Genomic DNA, 22,926 nt, shown 5'->3' with positions numbered 1-22,926 from the left:
TTCCAATTGCTGTATCATACACAAAAGCACAACGTATTCAACCATTTCCCTGTTAATGAAAGGAAAGTATACTTTTACACGGTTAAGCCACTGATATGTGGGAGTTTGTTTCTCATAACAGTTAGCATTACTGCAACCCAGTAGCTCTACAAGTGTGGTAACCAGACCAACCAGCAGCAGCATCTGGGAAATTGCTTAGAAATGAGCAATTTTGGCCCAGTCCCAGACCTATTATATCAGAAACTCTGGCAGGGATGGAGGGGTGGAGGTGTCCCAGCAATCTGTGTCTTAACAAGCCCTACCAGTGATTCGGACACACGTTCAAGTTTGAGACCCGCTGCTCTAACTTACGCCACTTACACTATGTCGTTCATAGCCCACAAAGATCAGGTCTGTTTGCTTGCCTAGCCACGAAACAGTTGCAGCTGGGTGCCAGCTTCTCTGCTGAAAGTGTTTTCTCAGTGTGAGAATCCGAGAAGTTTCTAGATGTGCAAAGTTAGATGAAATGTTCAAGCAAGCTACACAGCTGCCCATTAATTAATTAACCCATCCATTCAGTCTTTGAGGATGCACCGAAGTCACAGTCACAGCCATAAGCAAACATACACGCCTGTCTAACACATCCAGAAATGTGTAACAAGCAAATGTTCCCCGAATGGGCTGGATGCGTGATGTGATTCTTCCTCAGGTGCAAAGAGATTGAAATTGGTGAGTTCTGTCTGCAAAAGGCCAACCCTCTGGAACGTGCAGATGTGGGAGTAATAACAGTGCCAAAAGAATGTGGAAAGTGGAGGCAGAGAGAACCAGGCTTGGATCCTGGTCCCGCCACTCATCAGCCCTCTTGGAATCTCAGTTTGTGCATCTCTAAAACTGGGGGGGTAATAGAACCCACCTGCAAGGCTGTTGATCCAAACTGTACCTTGTCGCTCCCCAAGAAAAGCTTGTGATTCAGTCTACTGTCCGACACTAGTGACAGTCGAGAGAATGAAAAATTGAGGGAGGAATTAATGTTATCTCCTGAGGATGCCATTTTGCTGCACTGTCTTCATTTCAAGAATTATAGCACGTGTCACCGCTCTGCTCTGCAAGAGGCCAGGGGGGAGGCGAGGGTGGGGCAAGGTGGGTGGCAAGGCGAGGGTGGGGGGCGGTGAGGGTGGCCATGGGGGAGGTCCTGAGTCTGGCTCTCCTTTCAGGACTTATAAATAAAAGGTGCTAGATTAGGACAGGATGTTTCAAACTTGAATGTGCATCAGAATCCCCTGGGGGGGCTCGTTAAAACACAGCTGGCTGGGTTTCACCTGAGAGTTTTCAGATTGAGTAGATCTGAAGTGGCACCTGAGAGTGTGCATTTCTAACTCGTTCCCAGGGGATGCTGGCGCGGCTGGTCCAGGGACCACACTTTGAGAACCACTGCTACCATAATCACTGTGTTACGGTAATGCCAAGTGCTGTAACAAACGCCAAAATGTCAATGGCTTATCACAGTGAATGTTCATTTCCCATCTGGGTAACTGTTCACTCAATCCAGGCGCTCCTCCTGGTTGCTGAGAGTGGGGGACTCTGCTACACTTGGTCACGTATTGAAGGCTCTGCCTTCCAAGATCACATGGCTTGCTGACATCCCCTCACCCCCCAATAGATGGGAAAATAAGTGGAGAAGCTCTACCTTCTTCTTAAGCTCCTTGGCCAGAAAAAGATGCACATCATTTCCATGCACATGTCATTGGCAAGGACTTGTCACTCAGCCCCACCTCATGCAAAAGAACCTGGGAAATATATTTCTTGGATGGGCAGTTGCTTCTCCATAGCAATCCACTTCTTCCTAGGCTGGGCAAGGGAAGGACAAGCTTTCTGTCTGTCACTGTCACTGCTGTGCCTGACAAGTTCTTTCCCGCCTCCTAGCCTCTGGGAAGTGGGTTAGCCCAGCCACAGCCCCAAGCCAGATTCCCAGAGCTGAAAATCTACGACCAACAGAGTACACCATGGCAGCAGCGGGAGAAGGGAAGCAGAGTCTATGGAGAGATGGATACAGAGACCCCGCCCCTCATAGATCCTTTCTCAATGACACAGGTATAAGCCCACCGATGTCTCGACTCCCTGTTCCGTCCTCTCAGGGTGCAGCGTGATACAGCAGAACCATGGGCTTGTTGTAGTCAGATGGAAGAGCCATCACTTACCAGTTGTGTGAACTTGAGTCCCTGTGATCCTGGCATTTATTGAGCACCTACTATATGCCAGCCCTATGTAAACTCCACTAGTCCCAGTCACTTTTCATATGGATGAATGACCCCCATGCCCAGCTGTACATTAGAATCATTTGGAGAATTTTTCAAAACATGGAAAGCAAAAGTATTTATTTTAAAATATGACATTTACTCTAAAGTTCTAAGTCACTTGGCGACCGAGGAAGCCATCTTCAGGCCCAAAATGCATGCTAGGTAATTCAAAAGAGAAAAGATATTGAGGTCAATATATCATGGCGGTGGGGCTGCTGTGGCGTATTTGTACTGAGTGAATTTAGCTCAACTGGAATTATGTTTCCCAGAATTCCTTTCCCTGCATAATTAGCTTGGGCCCCAAAAGGCATTTTACATGAGCTTTGGAAGGCAGAAGGGAAGCAGCAGCAGCCAGATTCTGTCTGGGTTCAGAAGGTCAGCACTGGTCCTCTGGGCTGTCGGGGTGCATGCATGTAGTTGCTGGTCTGCAGTCTCACCGGGGTGATGCGGGGCAGCACCTGGACAGAAGCTCCTCTCACCAGCTCTCCTCCCCTGCTTCCCCACCTCTTGGGCCAGGAGCATGTTGAGCTCTGGGACACAGGACCTCAGCTTCTCCAGCAGGGCACGCACATCTTCGAAGCTGGAGACTATGAGGGGTTGAGAGATGGACATGGATCCACAAGTCCTTGTGTGGTCCAGCTCGGATTCTGTTTGCCCTTGCCCTCCAGCTGATGTCTGTCTTTCTTTCTCGACTGCTGGCCCTGTTGATTTCAAGCCCAGACACGGATGCAACGGCTTCCCACAAACTGTTTAACCAGCTCCCATCACCGTGTGGGACCAAATCCTCAAAATCAAGCCCTTGTTTGACATAGAAAACAAACTTATGGTTACCAAAGGGGAGGGGAATAAATTAGGAGTTTGGGATTAGCAGATACAAACTACTATATATAAAAAAGATTAACAACAAGGTCCTATTGTACAGCACTGGGAAGCATATTCAATATCTTGTAATAATCTATAATGAAAAAGAATACAGTAAGTCGCCTACATATGAACCTTCAAGTTGCGAACTTTCAAAGATGCGAACATACGTTCACATGTCCAGTCACATAAGTTAGTACACATGTCTGGCATACATTGTCACGTGCGTGCATCCTCTACAAGTGGTTGTGCTTTTGTGTACTTTGCTGTACAGTACAGTATAGAGTACAGTAGTACAGTATCTTTATTTCAAACCCAAGATGTCCAGATGCAAGCGTAAAAGCAGCGGTGATGTCGCTGGTACTGCACTGTACTTTTCAAGGTACTGTACTGTAAGATTAAAAATGTGTTCTTGGGTTTCCCTGGTGGCGCAGTGGTTGAGAATCTGCGTGCCAGTGCAGGGGACACGGGTTCAAGCCCTGGTCTGGGAAGATCCCACATGCCGCGCCGCCACTAGGCCCGTGAGCCACAACTACTGAGCCTGCGCGTCTGGAGCCTGTGCTCCGCAACAAGAGAGGCCGCGATAGTGAGAGGCCCGCGCACCGCGATGAAGAGTGGCCCCCACTTGCCGCAACTAGAGAAAGCCCTCACACGGAAACAAAGACCCAACACAGCCAAAAATAAATAAATTAATTTAAAAAAAAAAAGTGTTCTTTATTTTTTGTGTTTGTTTTTTATGTATTATTTGTGTAAAAAGTAGTATAAACCTATTACAGTACAGTACTATATAGCCAGTTGTGTTAGTTGGTTACCTAGGCTAACTTTGTTGGACTTACGAACAAGGTGGACTTACAAATCACTTTGTTGTACACCAGGAGCTAACACAACACTGTAAATCAACTCTACTTCAATAAAAAAATAATTTAAAGAATATAAAAATAAACCCTTGTTTTACTTCATTCTTAGTTGTTTTGCTTCTCTTCTTGAACCTTGACTGATAGAAGTGTTTTCTTTCAGCATTCTCATTTAATTTTCACAGCAACCGCATTAGGAAGGTCCCATTTTAGACATGATTAAAGTGGGGATCAGAGAGGCTGAGATATTTGTCCAAGATCCCACAGCCAGGGTCAGGAGAGGGGGGCGAGGACTTGAACCCTGACCTCTGAAACTCCAAAGTGCTCTTCACCATTATTTCTCCTAAGAAGAAAACCTGGTCCCATGAGATTGGCAACACTGAGTTCTCACCTGTGTCTGTGCCACGATCCTGCCCCCCCTGCCCCCCACTGCTTCAGGAGAAGGGTCTTCCTTGGTCAGAGCCCGTAGTCTGGATGGAGAATGGCCGATGTCTTCCCTTCCTTTTTGCCCCCCCAGCTCTAGCCAGAGTTCCCTGTAGGTTAATTACACTTTTATCATAAATCAATAAAAGGAGGAAAAACAATTTCTTGGAAGATTCTAAACAGAACTCAAGGCCCAGGAGAAAACCTCCCTTGAAACTGTTCTGCTTTCGTGTAAAAGAAGACACGTGTTGGTAAGAGAGACAGTGCTGCTTTGGGAACAGCTCCTGGTTGTGAAGTGTAGAGACCTGGCCGCCAGACAGAAACAGAAAGGCAGGCAGGACAGGAGGCAGAAATGGAAACAGATCAAAATGAAGAAAATGACAGAGGGGAAACCAACAGAAGCAGTGAAGAGAAGCAGCGAAGAGACAGAAAGGGGGAGCAAGGGAAGGAGGCATAAAAAGAGAAACCAGAGAAAGAGCCAGAGACAGAAGAAACAGAAAATAAATAGAATGGGAGAAACTGGAATAGAGGAAATAATAATAGAGGGAGGAAAAGAGGGAGGAGATATGGGGATGTATGTATATGTATAGCTGATTCACTTTGTTATACAGCAGACACTAACACACTATTGTAAAGCAATTCTACTCCAATAAAGATGTTAAAAAAAAGAAAAAAGAAAAAAAGTGAGAAGAGAAGAAAAAGAGAGAGACAAAGAGAGAGACAGAGAGACAAAAGGGAAAGGGAAAGAGATGCCTGTCAAGTTCCTACCAAGTGAACATCTCCTTCCTGGCCCCAGGTTCTTTGGGGGAGGCTAGGATGGGACCCAAGACAGCCAGTGGGGAAGGGAGGTTCCTTGGGGCACTGGGCCTGGCACTCTGGACACTGGCCACATTTGACACGCCACTGAACAACAGACTTCTGCCTCTGAGTCAGCTCCTTTCTTCAGAGCCTCGCCTGCCCCACCTCTTGGGCTAATATTCCAGAGATAATTACAGAAAGCCTGCCCGACTGGGGATTTATGAGCCTAGAATGAGCCTGGCTGCTGGAGGGGGAGGGCAGACCTGTGGGAGAGGATGGTCACAGACACTCACTGAGGCGGGCACTGAAAGTTTCTGCCCTGGAATGGACCCTCAAACACCCACAGACAAATGGTGTCTGAAGCCAGAGAGATAAAGGGAGGTCTGTCCGCACTGAAGCCTGGGTCACAAAGCCAACTCCTCCATTGTTCAGACAACTTTTACCCTTCCACCAGCCCCTCTTTCTACCAACCCTTCCATCTTTCCACTGAATGTTTCACCCATCTGCCATCTTTCCGTCTCGTTGAAAATCCTTCTCCCCATCTGCCAATATCTGACATCTCCTCTACTTACCCTCTATCCTCCACATACCTACTTTCACCCATCTGTCGAACCATCCATCCATCAAAAGCTCCATGATTCAGCCCACACCCCATCCATCCATCAGCTGCTCCACCCAACTGCCAACCCCTCTTCCATCCACCCACCCTCCCTTATCAACCAATGTTTTCACCTCTCTACCAATTCCTTCACCCTCCACAAAACCTTCAGTCACCGCCATTTCTTCTACCCACCTGCCAACACTTCATCCATGATTCAGCCTGTGTATCTACCAACCCCATCTCATATTACCTCCACCCACGTGCCACTCTCCATTTATCTTCCAAACACTTCCATCCATCCACCCACCAACCCCTCCACCCATCTGCCAACTTCTCCACACATTTGCCAGCCCCTCCCCCTTCCTCCAACTCCCTACCTTCTAGCCCATCTATCACTTTGCAAATCCTCCATTCATCCACCAAAATCTCCAACCCACCCCTATCCATCCCCACACCCACACATCAACTCTTCCATTCATTGGCCACCCCTCCCTCCATCTAGACATACAACTCCCTGTCCAATCCGCCAATACCTATCCCCATCCATCTATCCATCCATCCATCCATCTAGCAACTCTTCCATTAGTACATAAACCACTTCCTGCAATGCTTACTCCTTCACTCACTAAGCCCTCAACACTTCAGCTACCTCTCAATGTACCCACTGACTTCACAAAGGCCCCAACCCAGCCCTCAGGGTGGTTCAGTGAAAAGAAACTGGATGAGCAGGCCATGCAGACCTGGGATATAATCTCGGTTTGGCACACAGTGGCAACATAGCTCAGTGCAGTGCTCCCGTTGCCTAGGAAGAGCCTTGGGAGGGTCCCCAAAGCCATTAAGGAAGCTGGACAGAGCAGAAAGGGGAGTAGGGGAAAGGTCTTCTCACCTCTGTTAAGGACACTGGTAAAGTAAATTACAGCCATCTCCATACCCTCTCAGCTAACTGGACAGCACAAAGGAAACCTCACCCCACTGATTTCTGCCCTGGCCTGTCCTGCCCATCTTGATGGGGCACATCCAGGCCACAGTCCCCTCCTCCACCTGGGCCCTGGGGTTCTGAACTAGCTCCAAAGACTCTGAATAGGCAAATCCATGTTGGTCCAAGGCCTGGGGTTGCAGATGGCCTCTGCACCACAGCGACCCACTCAGTCCTACATGGTCCCATCCACTCTCTTAAGTACAAACAAATCTCTTGATGACTTATGGACCAGGGCAGACCCAGGCAGATAGACTGCAGGTAACACAGAGAAAGGAAAACTACATCACACCTAGATATAGGCTATGGAATCAGTAAGACCTATGTTTGTATCCTTCTTGTTACACTTCCTAGCTGTGTGATCTTCCCAGGTCGCTTAACCTCTCTGAGCCGCGGTGTCCTCATTTGTAAAATGAGGGTCCAAAGATTCCCACCTACTGCATAAGATTTGATTAAATATATGTACACGTCAGGATGGGACCTGACACACAGTACACCCGCATCAGAGATCAGATTGCCTTGCCTTCACTTGGACTGGCCCTGGGGGCTGAGGCCTGGGCTTCTGGGTACAGAAGGGAAAACAGGACATGTTTCCACCCCTATTTCAGGCTGCCTGCGCCACAAAGCTGAAGCCTTCCCCTTAGAGCCCCCCGGTTCAGCATTTCCACTGGAAAATCTCTGTTTTCAGGGAATCTTACATGCCTGGAAAATTTTGCTGTGGGGTGAAACTCGGTCAGAGACAGAACAAGTTTCCTTTGCAAATCCCAACCCTCCCTTTTGGCGTGTGCTGGCCCCTCGCCGCAACGCGAGCTGTGAGTTTCTGTGACTTGGGTGTCTAAAGTGGAGTTCAGCGAGTGATCAGTCTAATTGCTTTTGATATCTAGAAAAGCTAATTAAGGTAATAATTCTTGGCACTGGTATAATAATAATAAAAATAATAACCCTTTATATGTAAGGAGCATGTTTCATCTGAGGATCACAAAGCCTCTTCAAACATTAATTAATCCTCACAACTCACCTGTGAAGTGGGTGTAATTAGCCCATTTGACGGCTGGATGAATTGAGGCATGGTTGGGGTAAAGGATGTGGCAATAATCACACCCTGAATCTACGGTCAAGACAGGGATGGCTCTGAAGATTCTGGAAGCTCACTCAGAGCTCCTCAAGCTCCCCGGTAGGATCCTTCTGCCTGTCCCATGAGCCAAATCTCCCTCTTGACCAACCACAGAGAAAAGCAGAATGCCAGGGCTGCCTCTGGCTGGGTGGCCTTGAGCTAGCCCCTTTCCCTCTCTGAGCCTTTATTTCGTTGCCCATAAGCCAAGACGATTGGGCTCCATGTAACCTCACAGCCCCAGTATCCATCCCCAGGCTTGTCATCCTGTTTCTGACTTCACTGGCAAGTTTTCCAGGCCTTGAAGCCACCAACAAAGACCCAGGTTCAGTTCACATCCCTTAGCAGCTGGGTTGCCAGATTTAGCAAATAAAAATACAAGACGCCCAGCTAGATCTGAATTTCAGAAAAACAACAAATCATGTGTTAGTATAAGTATGTCCCATGCTTATACTAAAACATGATTGGTTATTTACCTGAAATTCACACTTAACTGGGCATCCCAGATTTTATCTGGCAACCCTGCTTATTAGACACTCTGTGCTAGGCAGGGGCTGGATGTGCTCATGTCACTGATCTCATGTGATCCTTAGCATAGCCCTGGGAGGCAGGCACTGCTATTCCCTGGAACTTCCGCTGACAGCCCCAGCTATTCCCTAGTGCCCAGAAAACAAAGTCCAGACCCCTTGATGGAATCCCTTTCAGGCCCTGCAAATCCTGCCCCCAAACTTCTCAAGCTTCGTGTGGACCCCACTGGTGCCCATCACATGCACATCTAGGCTGGGTTTACTTAGCTGGGCCCTCCACCCAGCATCCTACCTGGCCTCTCTCTGGTTTCCAGCCTTTACCTCCGCTACTTCCTCCACCTGACCTGCTATTCCTCCATCTTCTGGAAAAGGTCTACACATCTACAGGACTGCAGTCAATGTCACCTCCTCAGAGAAGACTTCCTTCCCCAAAGAGTTCCTTTGCTTTGTTACTCTCTTGGCCCCAATCTTCCAACAAACAGAAGTCCAGGACCAGATGGCTTCACAGGTGAATTCTATCAAACATTTAGAGAAGAGCTAACACCCATCCTTCTCAAACTCTTCCAAAAAATTGCAGAGGAAGGAACACTCCCAAACTCATTCTATGAGGCCACCATCACCCTGATACCAAAACCAGACAAAGATACTACAAAAAAAGAAAATTACAGACAAATATCACTCATGAATATAGATGCAAAAATCCTCAACAAAATACTAGCAAACAGAATCCAACAACACATTAAAAGGATCATACACCATGATCAAGTGGGATTTATCCCAGGGATGCAAGGATTCTTCAATATATGCAAATCAATCAATGTGATACACCATATTAACAAACTGAAGAAAAACCATATGATCATCTCAATAGATGCAGAAAAAGCTTTTCACAAAATTCAACACCCATTTATGATAAAAAACTCTCTAGAAAGTGGGCATAGAGGGAACCTACCTCAACATAATAAAGGCCATATATGACAAACCCACAGCAAACATCATTCGCAATGGTGAAAAACTGAAAGCATTTCCTCTAAGATCAGGAACAAGACAAGGATGTCCACTCTCGCCACTATTATTCAACATAGTTTTGGAAGTCCTAGCCACGGCAATCAGAGAAGAAAAAGAAATAAAAGGAATACAAATTGGAAAAGAAGAAGTAAAACTGTCACTGTTTGCAGATGACATGATACTATACGTAGAGAATCCTAAAGATGCCACCAGAAAACTACTAGAGCTAATCAATGAATCTGGTAAAGTTGTAGTATACAAAATTAATGCACAGAAATCTCTTGCATTCCTATACACTAATGGTGAAATATCTGAAAGAGAAATTAAGGAAACACTCCCATTTACCATTGCAACAAAAAGAATAAAATACCTAGGAATAAACCTACCTAGGGAGACAAAAGACCTGTATGCAGAAAACTATAAGAAACTGATGAAAGAAATTAAAGATGATACCAACAGATTGAGAGATATACCATGTTCTTGGATTGGAAGAATCAATATTGTGAAAATGACTATAGTACCCAAAGCAATCTACAGATTCAATACAATCCCTATCAAATTACCAATGGCATTTTTTACAGAACTAGAACAAAAAATCTTTAAATTTGTATGGAGACGCAAAAGACCCCGAATAGCCAAAGCAGTCTTGAGGGAAAAAAACAGAGCTGGGGGAATCAGACTCCCTGACTTCAGACTATACTACAAAGCTACAGCAATCAAGACAATATGGTACTGGCACAAAAACAGAAACATAGATCAATGGAACAAGATAGAAAGCCCAGAGATAAACCCATGCACCTATGGTCAACTAATCCATGACAAAGGAGGCAAGGATATACAATGGAGAAAAGACAGTCTCTTCAATAAGTGGTGCTGGGAAAACAGGACAGCTACATTTAAAAGAATTAAATGTAGCTGTCCAAAAAAGAATTATTTTTGTGTATGGTGTTAGGGAGTGTTATTAAAAAGTCACACAAAAAAGAATTATTTTTGTGTATGGTGTTAGGGAGTGTTACTGAAAAATTATACTCCCTAACACCATACACAAAAATAAACTCAAAATGGATTAGAGACGTAAATGTAAGACCAGACACTATAAAATTCTTAGAGGAAAACATAGGAAGAACCCTCTTTGACATAAATCACAGCAAGATCTTTTTTGATCCACCTCCTAGAGAAATGGAAATAAAAACAAAAATAAACAAACGGTACCTAATGAAACTTAAAAGCTCTTGCACAGCAAAGGAAACCATAAACAAGACAAAAAGACTACCCTCAGAATGGGAGAAAATATTTGCAAACGAATCAACTGACAAAGGATTAATCTCCAAAATATATAAATAGCTCGTGCAGCTCAATATTTAAAAAAAAACAACCCATTCCAAAAATGGGCAGAAGACCTAAATAGACATTTCTCCAAAGAAGACATACAGATGGCCAAGAAGCACATGAAAAGCTGCTCAACATCACTAATTATTAGAGAAATGCAAATCAAAAGTACAATGAGGTATCACCTCACACCAGTTAGAATGGGCATCATAAGAAAATCTACAAATAACAAATTCTGGAGAGGGTGTGGAGAAAAGGGAACCCTCTTGCACTGTTGGTGGGAATGTAAATTGATACAGCCACTATGGAGAACAGTATGGAGGTTCCTTAAAAAACTAAAAATAGAATTACCATGTGACCCAGCAATCCCACTGCTGGGCATATACCCAGAGAAAACCATAATTGAAAAAGACACATGCACCCCAATGTTCATTGCAGCACTATTTACAATAGTCAGGTCATGGAAGCAACCTAAAAGCCCATCGACAGACAAAAGGATAAAGAAGTCGTGGTACATATATACAATGGAATATTACTCAGCCATAAAAAGGAACGAAATTGGGTCATGTGTAGAGACGTGGATGGATCTAGAGACTGTCATACAGAGTGAAGTAAGTCAGAAAGAGGAAAACAAATATCGTATATTAACGCATATATGTGGAACCTAGAAAAATGGTACAGATGAACTGGTTTGCAGGGCAGAAATTGAGACACAGATGTAGAGAACAAACGTATGGACACCAAGGAGGGGAAAGCAGCGGGGGGGGTGTGTGGTGGGATGAACTGGGAGGTTGGGATTGACATGTATACACTGATGTGTATAAAATGGATGACTAATAAGAACCTGCTGTATTAAAAAATAAATAAAAATTAGAAATTAAAAAAAAAAAAATCTCTTGGCCCCCACAGTCACCAGTGTGTGTGTGTGTGTGTGTGTGTGTGTGTGTGTGTGTGCTTCATCCACACCACGCACCACATCACCAGCACACCCCTGGCTAGTTCTTGGCCCAAACCTTGGAATACCCTATTCCCTCTGCCTGGAATTCCAACAAACTTACCCTCTAAAACTGACCAAGTCATTCATTCATTGGACTAATATTTATTAAGCACTTACTATGTGTCAAGTTTATGGTCCCCACCCTCAGGAAATTGACAGTCTAGTACACAGGTCAGCAAACTTTTTCTATCAAAGTTCAGATAGTAAATATTTTCGGCTTTGTGGCCCACAGGGTCTGCGTCACAGCTACTCACTGCCGATGTAGCACAAAAGCAGCCATAGAAAATACATAACCAAACAGGTGTGGCTGTGTTCCAATAAAACTTTACTTACAAAAGCAGGCAGCAGGCAGCATTTGGTCCACAGGCCATAATCTGTCAACTCCTGGTCTAATGTTAGAAACAGACATTGAAGAAATATTACACAAATGCCTAATAACTATAATTAACAAACTTTCTTAAATGCTGTGAAGGCCAAGATTCTGCTGCACCTCCTCCTCTCCTGCGAGGCCCTTATGTCAGAGGCCCTTGCTCTCTGCTCCCCAAACCCCTGAGTGTGGAGTGAACGTCAGCAGTCATTCTGGGCAGAGACACCTCCCCTTTCCAATCCAGAGGCTTTGGACCCATCATTGATGTCGCACCTAATCCTGGTTGAGGTCCCCCTCGCTGGCACTAGATGCACCAGGGCTGTCATGGCCCCGTCTGGCTGCCAGGCCTAAGCCCCAGCCCCAGCAGAGGGCAAGCTCTGCTCACCCCTCACCCATAAAGACGCTCCTTTTGCCACTCCTTCCAACTGCCCAGCTCTGATTAACAACCCGGGCTGAGCAGGCCTGGGGTTGTTCCTGAATAGAGAGTACCCGTGCTCGTGTATTTGCTTGAGAAGGATCGCATTTATTGGCCAGGAGAAAAGACAAAACCCTCTCCTGAGACCCCAGCCCATAGGAAGGGCTAGATATTTCCAGCATCACAGCTTTTTATCCCCTCCCTCAGTTGCTTCATCCTACTGGGCTGCAGGATGGTTTCTCAGGACACCCACACACATAGGCACTGAGATCTTGTCCTCTATGCATCATATACATGCATCTGGCACACAGGCTCCCACCCACCTTAGGCAGATGTATGTATAAGAACGCACATGGGGCTTCCTTGGTGGCGCAGTGGTTGAGAGTCTGCCTGCTAATGCAGGGGACACGGGTTCGAGCCCTGGTCTGGGAAGATCCCACATGCCGCGGAGCAACTAGGCCCGTGAGCCACAACTGCTGAGCCTGCGCGTCTGGAGCCTGTGCTCCGCAAGAAGAGAGGCCACAACGGTGAGAGGCCCGCGCACCGCGATGAAGAGTGGCCCCCGCTTGCCGCAACTACAGGAAGCCCTCGCACAGAAACGAAGACCCAACATAGTAATCAATCAATCAATAAATAAATCTTTAAAAAAAAAAAAAAAAAAAAAGGAACGCACATGGGCACACACAAATCCCTGCTTCACATCTATGCCAAGAGCACGCATATACAGGCACACAAACTTGAGCACAGACACAGACACTCTAGAGACACACAGTCCCTGAATTTTTGCCTCACACCTATACACGCATATACTTGGGTGTGCATGCACACACCTGCATGCACTATACGCATGTGCGCATTCACACTCTACACGTGTGTGGACATAAACTATACACACGTACTATACACGTGCCCACACGCATATCTAGCACGTGTGTACACGCACGCATACCCTCTACTCCTATATACTGTGAAATCCAGCCCCACCGTGTGTCTTGCAGGAGGAACTGGCCGTGAAAATCCCAGCTTTGGCACCTCTGGGCTGCCAGCTCTGTCTGGGTTCCCGCTGCCAGCCTCAGCTCTGAAGCAGGCCACAGAAAGTTGCCATTTCCCTGGCTGCCAAATTCCAGTCACCTCTGACCCCCAGAGAGAGAGAGACTCCTCCCACCTCCCGAGCCGGAGAACCGTGTACCCACCGCTGCAGCCGGCGTGTGGTGCAAGCAGATAAAGCGGGGCCTGGTGTCGATGCTGCTGCAGTCAAGGCAGCTTCCTTGGCCTCCCCTGGGGGTCAGGGCCTGGCACGCTGGGGCTTCCAGGAAGGGAACCTTGGGCTGAGCCCAAGGTCAGAATGTCCCTGTTATCTGAAGGACGCTGGCAACTTTCCCGCTCTGCTTCCCAACACATCCAGCAGCCTTGAGGGACCCAACACCCTGGCAGCCAATGCCCCCTGCTCCTTTAACTCTTCCAGAGCAATCTCTCTCCAGTCTCTGCCGCCTTCCTGGTGAAGACTGGTGGCACAGCTGGCAGTGACAGAGGCAGGGATTCAGAAGCTGGTGAGCCAATTCCCAGCCTCTCTGTTGAACTGGGCAACAGGATTTGGGACACCCCACCCCCTCCCCCGCCCAGTGGTGTCCTCACATTGAACAATTCATTCATTCGTCAAAAGCGCAGGCACCGAGGCTGTGCCTGGTGCTGGGGATTCCAGAGTGAACAGACGCAGGTCACCGGTCTCACTGTGGGCATAAAAACCAGGGTGCTAAGTGAACCCACTCACAGAGGCTGCTGCAGTCAGGAAGGCTTCACAGAGGAAGTGACATCGGACTGGAGTCCAGAAGGCCAAAGAGGAGCGTGTGTGAAAGAGCAAGCCAAGCAAAGCCAACGGCAAGTGCAAAGGGCCAAAGAAGCTGGGCATGACGCATAATGGGTGCTCTAGAAATGTCGGTTGGCTGAATGGATGAAGCAAGGAAGGAAGGAAGGAATGAGGAGTCACTGGAGGCTTTCAGGGAGGGACGTGACATTGACTCATTGATGGAGAGCTCTTTTGCAGAGGATGGTTGGGTTATCGTCTCCCAGGAGTTCACTGGCCCCATGGACTTTCTGTATCCTGTGCCCACACACCTACATATAGACCCAGATGAATCACAGGGCTGCAGATGCACCTGTGCACACATACGGAAACCACAGATGTGCAACCACGTGTGGGCCACGTCCACGAGTCTGAGAAAGAGAACAGTAGCGAACACTCATTACACACTTCCCCATGGGCCAGGTGGCCAGGCCCCATTCTACCTTCTCTGCATTTATTAACTCAGTTAACTCAGCCCCCTAAGGTAGAAATTGTTACAATCCCCATTTTTACAGATAAAGAAACAAAGGCATAGTGATGGGAGTCATTTGTCCAGTTATCTAATTGGTAAGTAGCAAGGCTGGGATTTGAACCAAGCCACCTGATCCCAGGGTCCAGGCTTGTAATCACCAAGGCAAAGCGGTCCCAACCTCCCTCCCTCCCCACTCCTTCCACACTCCACCCATCCACATTGTAGTCCAGCTACACCAAACTCCCTGGGGTCCCTCAAACACACAATTCCCTGCCACACGTATCTCTTGGGCACATTTCCACCCATCTTTCTCTATGGTATGTACCACCTTATGAGATCTGTTTTTATTGTTTCTTTGCCAAACATCTGTGAAGCACAGACTATGGTCCAGGCTTTAGGCTAAGCATTTTATGTACATTCTCTTAGTCAATCCTTACTGAGACCTAATGAAGGTTTTAATATTGTTAGCCCCATTTCTCAGATGGGTAAACTGAGGCACAGAGTAGTTAGGTCACATGTCCAAGGTCACAGAGTGACAGAGCTTGGAAGAGACTCAAGCTATCTTGACTCATGAGCCTCAGCTGTTAATCTCATCTTGGACTGTGTCCCGCTCAGTTTTGGCTTCTGTGACTGAAAGTTTGAGGGGGGAAGAGGTAAAGAAGGGAAGGAGGAAGAGGAAGAGGAGAGGAGCAGCAGGAAATCAACAGGCAAAGCTATCGGCCACGAGGCATCCTGTGTTTGGGTGGGGTGAGTAGTGACACTTGCAAACTTTCTGCCCACATTTACTTCTGAATAGTTTGGAAATATTTGAAAATATGGAAAAGTTGAAAGAACAGTGCCATGAACATCCATAAACACACCACCTAAACTTGGCAATGAGCGTTTCCCTGTACTTGCTTGCTCTCACCCGCCATCAGCCACTTAAAATGGCAGACACTGGCAGATTTTTCAAATCGGAAGAGGTGATCAAGGCTGAGCTTCCTTGGGAAGACCACTATAGGTAACCCAGTTACGGGGGTTTTACTGAACCAAAAAGCCCATGTGCAGTCCATGTGGACACACACAGGTGTGCATGTATGCAAAACTGCATCCACCAGCCACATGTGCGCGCGCACACACACACACACACACACACACACAAAGGAACAGGACGCAGAGGATGAGGACAGCCCCGGGATTTGGAAAAGGGCCAGGGACCACCTCAAGTGGTCATTCAGCCACTCCTTCCTACCTGCCATCTCCACGGAGGCCACCAGGAGCCCTGGAGCTCAGGGCCAGGCTGGGGGGTGGGGTGTTTCCCTAATTGGCCCGCTTGTCCTTCACCAGCAGAGGAAACAGCCCCTGGCTGCAGCCTCCAAATGACAGGAAACACCACGGAGGGCTACTTGGGCAGTAATTACTACTTTGAGAAAGGAGGGGAAAAAAGCTGAGGGGGAAACAGTTCCAACTAAATAATCTGCTCATTGGGGGATGGGAGGATGTTGCACAGAAAAGACATTTTGAAAAGCCTTCAATCAATCTGACAAGCAATTATCTGCTTAGCTGCTGGTACAAATCCCCCAGTGAGGACCGGTGCCCCTCCCAGGAAAACAAAAGCCCCAGACCGACACTCAGCCCCGCAATACCCATCCCACCCCTAGCAGCCAGAAGGGTGACTGAGGAGACTGAGATCATGCCTGGGAAATCTCAGGCTCTGGCGGCACCAGTGGCCACAGGGGAGTGGCTGCCTGATTCTTTCCTGCCACCTTTCACACCCACATGTGTACACACACACACACACACACAAACCCAGTGTGACTGCATGCCCTGCCCCATGTGTTAGAGACTAAGCCTGTTTCAAATCATCTCTCCTTCCCCAAGCAACTGTAAGCATTCTCACATTTCATTCATTCATTCAACAAACATTTCCTTGAAAAGGACATTCACTAGGACTTCCAATGAGAAGGATGAGGGGGGACACCCATGGCCTTCTGAATACAGCTGGGGAAGATAGTCATGGTCACCTGCTTCGTGGCTCCGAACCCAGTTTGGGGAAGCAGCACAGAGGACTGGAGAGACCCTCCCTGGGAAACAGCAGGAGAGCTGAATTCAGACCTAAGTATGAAAAGCAGGTGCGGGGGGGCCCCCTTTGGAGCCCTGGGAAGCCAGGGCTGCCCCAGCCTCAGTCTCCTCCTCCAGCAGCCCCAGCTCCCAGGCCCTGGCCCTAGCTCTTGCTCAGAGAATCATGGAATTTCTCTCTAATACAAGCCACGCAGGACAGAGAACAGGAAGGTTTGACTTCCCTGCCAGGGAGGGGTCCTGCCCTTGCCCTGCAGTTCTGAGCAGAGGCCAGGAATGAACCCCCAGCAGCACAGAGTAGGGGCGTCACCAGCTAATCCCCATCCCCACTGCCCTGCACACCTCCTGACCCAGTGCTTCGCTCTCTCTCTGTCACATACCCACATACACACACACACACACACACACACACACACACATATGTACTCACAGAGAAGAGAAGAAACCTCAGGCCTGGTAAAGGCCCTGAAAGGGAAAGAAATAACCACCGACTGTCCTGCCCCAAGGCCACTGGAACACCTGCCAAGGACAGAGGCACAGTCAGCACCGAGGAAGGAAGTCAGGATGCCAGAAGCCAGGACAGAACTGGCCAAAGGAGCCCCAGAGTCAAAGCTGAAGGCGTGGGAGCAATGTGAGGAGGGGCAGAGCCCTGGCCAGCAAGGAGCTGGGACCACACGCCTGGCGGAAGCACAGCGCCTCCCCTAGAGCAACTCCAACAATGCGCGGGGCCCTGAACCCTGTGGGTGGGCTCTCCCTTAACCCCGACCACCACCACTACTTGTGCGGTACGAAGACTCTTACCCGTCAGGACATTCGGCAGGTGGAAAGACAGAGTTCAGACAGGTGAAGAGACTTGCCCACACTCACAGAGTCACTAGCAGAAGAGCCAGAATTTCAACCCAAGTCTTGCTGGCTCTAACATCCCCGCTGTTGACCACTCTGAGATGTAACACGGAGCAAAGGCACAATAAATGCCAGCTATTCTCATTTCTTCAGCGTCCACCTTGAAGCCCAAGGAAGGTCACATCGGTGAAGCCTAGTGTCCTGATGGGGAAGCCAGGCAGGATACGCATGAAAGTCGGACTCTGGATACAGATCGAGAACCAAGCGCCACGTCCAGCCTGGTGGACCCCGCACACAGAGCTTAGAACAGAAGGACAAATTCCAGCTTCGACATCGGTGGGCCAGAATCTGCCGGCCAGACACTCAGGCTCTGCCCAGATCTGGGTGGAGAGGCAGATGCTGAGAGAAAAGAGGTTGCTGCCTGGAAGGGGGTTGAGTCCACCCCACCCAGACACACGGGCCCTTGCAGCACCCACCTCCTTCCCAGCAGCCGCTTCCCACACTCTGGGATACGCGGGACATGTGATCTCCCAAGGCCATCCACAGGGAGAGGAACACGTGGTCAGATGGGGCAAAGTGATGCCGTTTGCCCGGCCCTGGAAGGAGGCCGCTCTTGGCTCTCCCAGGTCATCTCATTTTGCCTTCGATGTTGGGCAAGATCTCTCTGATGCACTGGCGGGCCGGCACGTTGCTCACTGTGTCCCCACGGGGACACACCCTCATGTTTTATGGCCAGAACAACTCAGGTACAAGATCAGCCCCAAGTTAAACCCAACCCCATCTCCCAGCTGCACTGCACAAAAGCAGAAACTCCCCACTTGCAACAGAGCTGGGGCAGACATCCAACCGTCCATCCACCCACCTATCCATCCATTTCAACAGCATGTACTACCACCTACCCATGCCCAGCCCTGTGCTAGGCGCTGGAGGTGCAGGGACAAATGAGATACTATTCCTTCCCCTTCAGAGCTCGAGGTCCAGAGGTGGAGACCAGGAAGGTGATGCCATTAGGAGATGCTGCCTAGCACAGAACTGGGTTCAGATCCCAGCCCTGTCCCCTCCCAGCAATGAGACCTTAGCAAATTATTGTCCTCAGCAAGCCTCAGCCTCCTCCCATTGGAATGGGGACAGTTGGTGTCTCCTTTTGTTATTGGGGACGATCACATGGGGAAATGCTTGTAAAGTGCGGGCACTGTGCTGGGCCCACTGAGACATTCAGAGTGTTAGCTGGTGTCGTTCACGATGACCTTCTGTGAAATGGGTATTACAATGCTCAGCCTATCTGCCTTTACAATGGAGTCACACCAAATATGAAAACGCATGGGGAGAGTGTCTTGTAAATGGCCAACTGCTGATTTTATCACTCACTATTGCGGCAAACGTTCCTTGAGCGATGTGCCCAGGCGGGTACTGGGGAGGGATGAGGGAGGCACGGGTGTGGCCACAGATTTTAGCAGCATCTGAGAAGGAGGATCAACCTGTGAACAGATCAATCACGGACCTGGTGTGATAAGAACAGCAATAAAAGCTTCTGCGGAGGAGGGCGAAGGAGTGTGTCATTAGCAGACAGGAGAGGTCAAAGCAGGCTTCCTGGAGAAAGGGGAGCAACAGTGGTGTTGCAAGGATGAATGGGCACAGAGGCTGCTCAAGTCTGAGCAACGAGCTTGTTCTCCAGTTAGAGAATCAGCATGCCTTGGGTGCCATAACAGGGGTGACCCAGATAGGTTTTGTTCGTTACCCATTCAGGGTGTAGAAGCTCTGAGGGCAGAACTCCAAGAAGCCTAGAGGCAGCTGCACTGGACCTTCAAACCAGGAGGAGGACAAGCTGTCCAAGGGAAGCCTTGTACCCATGACTCAGGAGACAGAGCCGTGCTCACTAAAGAGCGGTGAAGACACCAGCCTGGCCAGGAGGTCAGCAAAGGGGACAGGATGTGCTCCTGGGTTCCTTGTCATCCCTCAATCCACAGTGGCATCTTCTGCCAGCCTCGGTTGGTGGAGCCAAGATTGGAACCTGGGTCCAGCTCTTCACAGCTCTGATTTTCAGACCCACCAGGGATGCTCAGTTCTGGGCTGGGTTATGAGCCTCTGAGAGGGGATGGCTAACCTAGCCACCACTTGGCCCTGCCTCAGATATTCCCAATTGGTCCATTCCTGCACCCCCTGCAAACTCCTCTCCCGTGGAAGGCTTCCACATCAGTCCTTTCCTGCTCTCTGTAGAAACCAAACTCCGCCCACCTGCCCCAAACCGCACCCTCCTCCCCAGCCCCACAGGCATCCTGTCACCTCCCCCAAGTCCCCCAACCACTTATGGCTGTCACTGGGACCTAATGCAAAGTCACAGGGGAAGCCCTTGGCTGACAGCCACCCCGGGAAGCCACATTAGCAACTTCATTAATCAGGGTCAGGTTTGCACTTCTATTGTCTGCTGTAATCATTTGTTTATTTCAACTTTGGCGGCAGCCCCAGTGTATTACAATTATTACTGTCTGGCATGGGATAAAATAGACTTGCCTTTCACAGGCACACAGGAATGCCAATCTTGCATTTTGTAGCAAAGGACTCATTCAGTACCACCAAAAATATCAGATAATGTTAAAAAGGAAAGGAATATAAATTCTTTAAAACAGGGGCTTCCCTGGTGGCACAGTGGTTAAGAATCCGCCTGCCAATGCAGGGGACACGGGTTCGAGCCCTGGTCAAGGAAGATCCCACATGCTGCGGAGCAACTAAGCCCGTGCGCCACAACTACTGAGCCTGTGCTCTAGAGCCTGCAAACCACAACTACTGAAGCCCACGCACCTAGAGCCCGTGCTCCGCAACAAGAGAAGCCACCACAGTGAGAAGCCCACGAACCGCAACAAAGAGTAGTCCTCCCTCACCGCAACTAGAGAAAGCCTGCGCGCAGCAACAAAGACCCAACGCAGCCTAAAATTAAAATTAAAAATTAATTAATTTTTTAAAAATTCTTTAAAACACATTATATATACATCTTTGAATCCACAATCAAAGAAAAGAAAAAGGAGTAACAGTTTATCTCATAGCAAACAAAATTATAAACAATAATACCTAATTCTGGTGAGGTTGCCCTGAAACTGCTAAACAGGCCAACTTTGCTGGAGGCAAAGTAAATTAGAACAGCCTTTATGGAAAGTAAATTGGAAAATATGTATCACAAACCACAAAAATGTTCCTATCCTGAGACTCACTGCTTCCACTTCTGGGAATTTATCCTAAGGAAATGAGACAAATAAAAAGAAACATTCTGTGGAAAAAGAAAAGTGTTCATTAAAGCATTATTTGGAATAGGGGAAAATTGAAAGTAAAATTCAACAATAACCAGCAGCAATTTGATGAAATGATAGGTAGCCATTAATATGATAATCTACAAGGCTGGTGCAGCAGGCAAAGGCACTTTAAATGATAACAGTAAGTGGGAAAGCAGTGTTCACATTTCAAGTTTATGATCAAGGCCAGTATGTACAAACTGGATTAACATAAAAGTCACTGCACTTACAATGCTAGGCTGGTAGCCTTATGGGAAGTTTTTTTTTTCCCTTGTTTTCTAAATTTTCAGTTGGATTGTATATTTGTTTTATAGTTTCTTTTAACTGGAGCTAACAAATGACCATGCTTCACAAAAGAACCACAAACAGAGCTTAATTAGACAGCGCAGCTTTCATAAGACCCTCGGCCTGTCTCCGCCTCATTTCCATATTCCTTAAGATCATCTGCCCCGTAAATGTCATGTGGGTGGTGGACAGACCTGAGAAGGCTTTTTAAGTCTTTGAATCAAGTCCTGCGAGGAAGAATGGGTTTATCCAAAATACTGGTTAATGGTTGTGGAGCACTTAATACCCATGCAAGACAGCCCTGAGGTTTGGATGCACTGGAGACTTGACCCAGAACAACTGAGTTGAGCCCGGCTCAAATCCAGGTCCCTTTGTTGTTGTCGTGTTTCTCAAACCATGTTGATGATTTTTCTCAAGTGGATATATTTTAAAAGAAGCTGATTCATTAGAAGAAGTTGGAAGTTGTGGCTTGAAGAGAACTCAAGGTGGCCCATTCAGTCTTCCCAGGAGGACTTGGAAGGGAATGTCGTCTCAGGGGGTGGCTGGCTTAGCTTGAAAGAGGACCGGCAAGGCCAGTGGCTGCAAAACCCATTGGGTCCAAGCCTTCCAAAAGGCATCCACTTTACCAGGAATGTACCTCCACAACCACAGAGACAGGCCCCAAAGAAGAAAAAAGGGCCAGGGGGGCCCCCAGTTGGCTCCCAGTGATGTCATGCCCCCACCCAGCATGCCCGTAAAAGCGGCCTGCTCTGGGGCAATTTTATGGGGGTCCTGGTGTCTACACCTTCCCTCCCTGGCGGCCAGGTGGGCGTGATAGCTCCCGTTGGAACCCCACCCATCCCCCCACATGTCCCCAGGCTCCCTGCCCTGGGCCTCTCGCAGCCTATAATTACCCGCAGTGCCTGGCTTTACAGGCTCCTGGAAATGGGGGACCAGGCAGCAAGAGGAAGTCCCTTGAAAGGGACCCGGGAATCTTCCCAGCAGGACCTCTTCCTCCTGAGGGGCTTTGAGAGAAGACCCCCGCAGAAGACCCTGATGCCCAGGCCTCTGCAGACACCCTCCCAACTCCCAGGTTCTCCACCTGGCCCCATCAGCGTGCACGTCCCCTGCCAACAATCCTTCAGCTGCTCCCTAAGGCTCTTAGAACAAAATACGAATTGCTCCCTGTGGCCGCCAAGTATATGTGTGGTCCATGGTCTGCCTCATCTCTCACAACACCCCTGCCCCACTCCACAGGCCGGCTGCAACAACTTCCCTACCATCACTCCCATGCATACTACACCCTCGCTTGCCTCTGAGCCACCTCAAATGCTAGTCCCTCTGTCTGGAACACTTATCCCTCCCTCTCTCTCTGATCACTCCCCTTTAGCTGTCTAACTCCCACTTATCCCTGAGGTCTCAATTTAGATTTCTCTTCCCTCAGGGATCTTTTCTGGACCTCTGTCCCAGCTGGGCAAAGAGTCCTTCTTCTGGACTCACAGCATCCTCCAGGTTTGTCCCATGACTTAGCCAGTGGGGTCCCCCCAGAAGCAGATGCTACAACAAAGATTCAAGTGCAGGATCTTGAGAAAGAAAAACAGAGCTGGAGGAAGCAGGCT

The 22,926-nt window shown here is 48.4% G+C and overlaps 1 long non-coding RNA gene across 1 annotated transcript in view; it reads right to left on the bottom strand.

Moving 5' to 3' along the window:
• Positions 1–2,325: 2,325 nt before the first annotated feature.
• LOC132349093 (uncharacterized) overlaps positions 2,326–22,926 on the bottom strand; it is a 46,086-nt gene continuing 25,485 nt past the window's right edge. Inside the window, exon 2 of the long non-coding RNA XR_009497619.1 lies at positions 2,326–3,074. This is a non-coding gene — a long non-coding RNA (uncharacterized LOC132349093). The remainder of the gene's footprint in view (positions 3,075–22,926) is intronic.

Source organism: Balaenoptera ricei, chromosome 15 (assembly GCF_028023285.1).
Source record: "Balaenoptera ricei isolate mBalRic1 chromosome 15, mBalRic1.hap2, whole genome shotgun sequence".
Lineage (NCBI taxonomy): Eukaryota > Metazoa > Chordata > Mammalia > Artiodactyla > Balaenopteridae > Balaenoptera > Balaenoptera ricei.
This window is presented reverse-complemented; position numbering and strand designations above follow the sequence as displayed.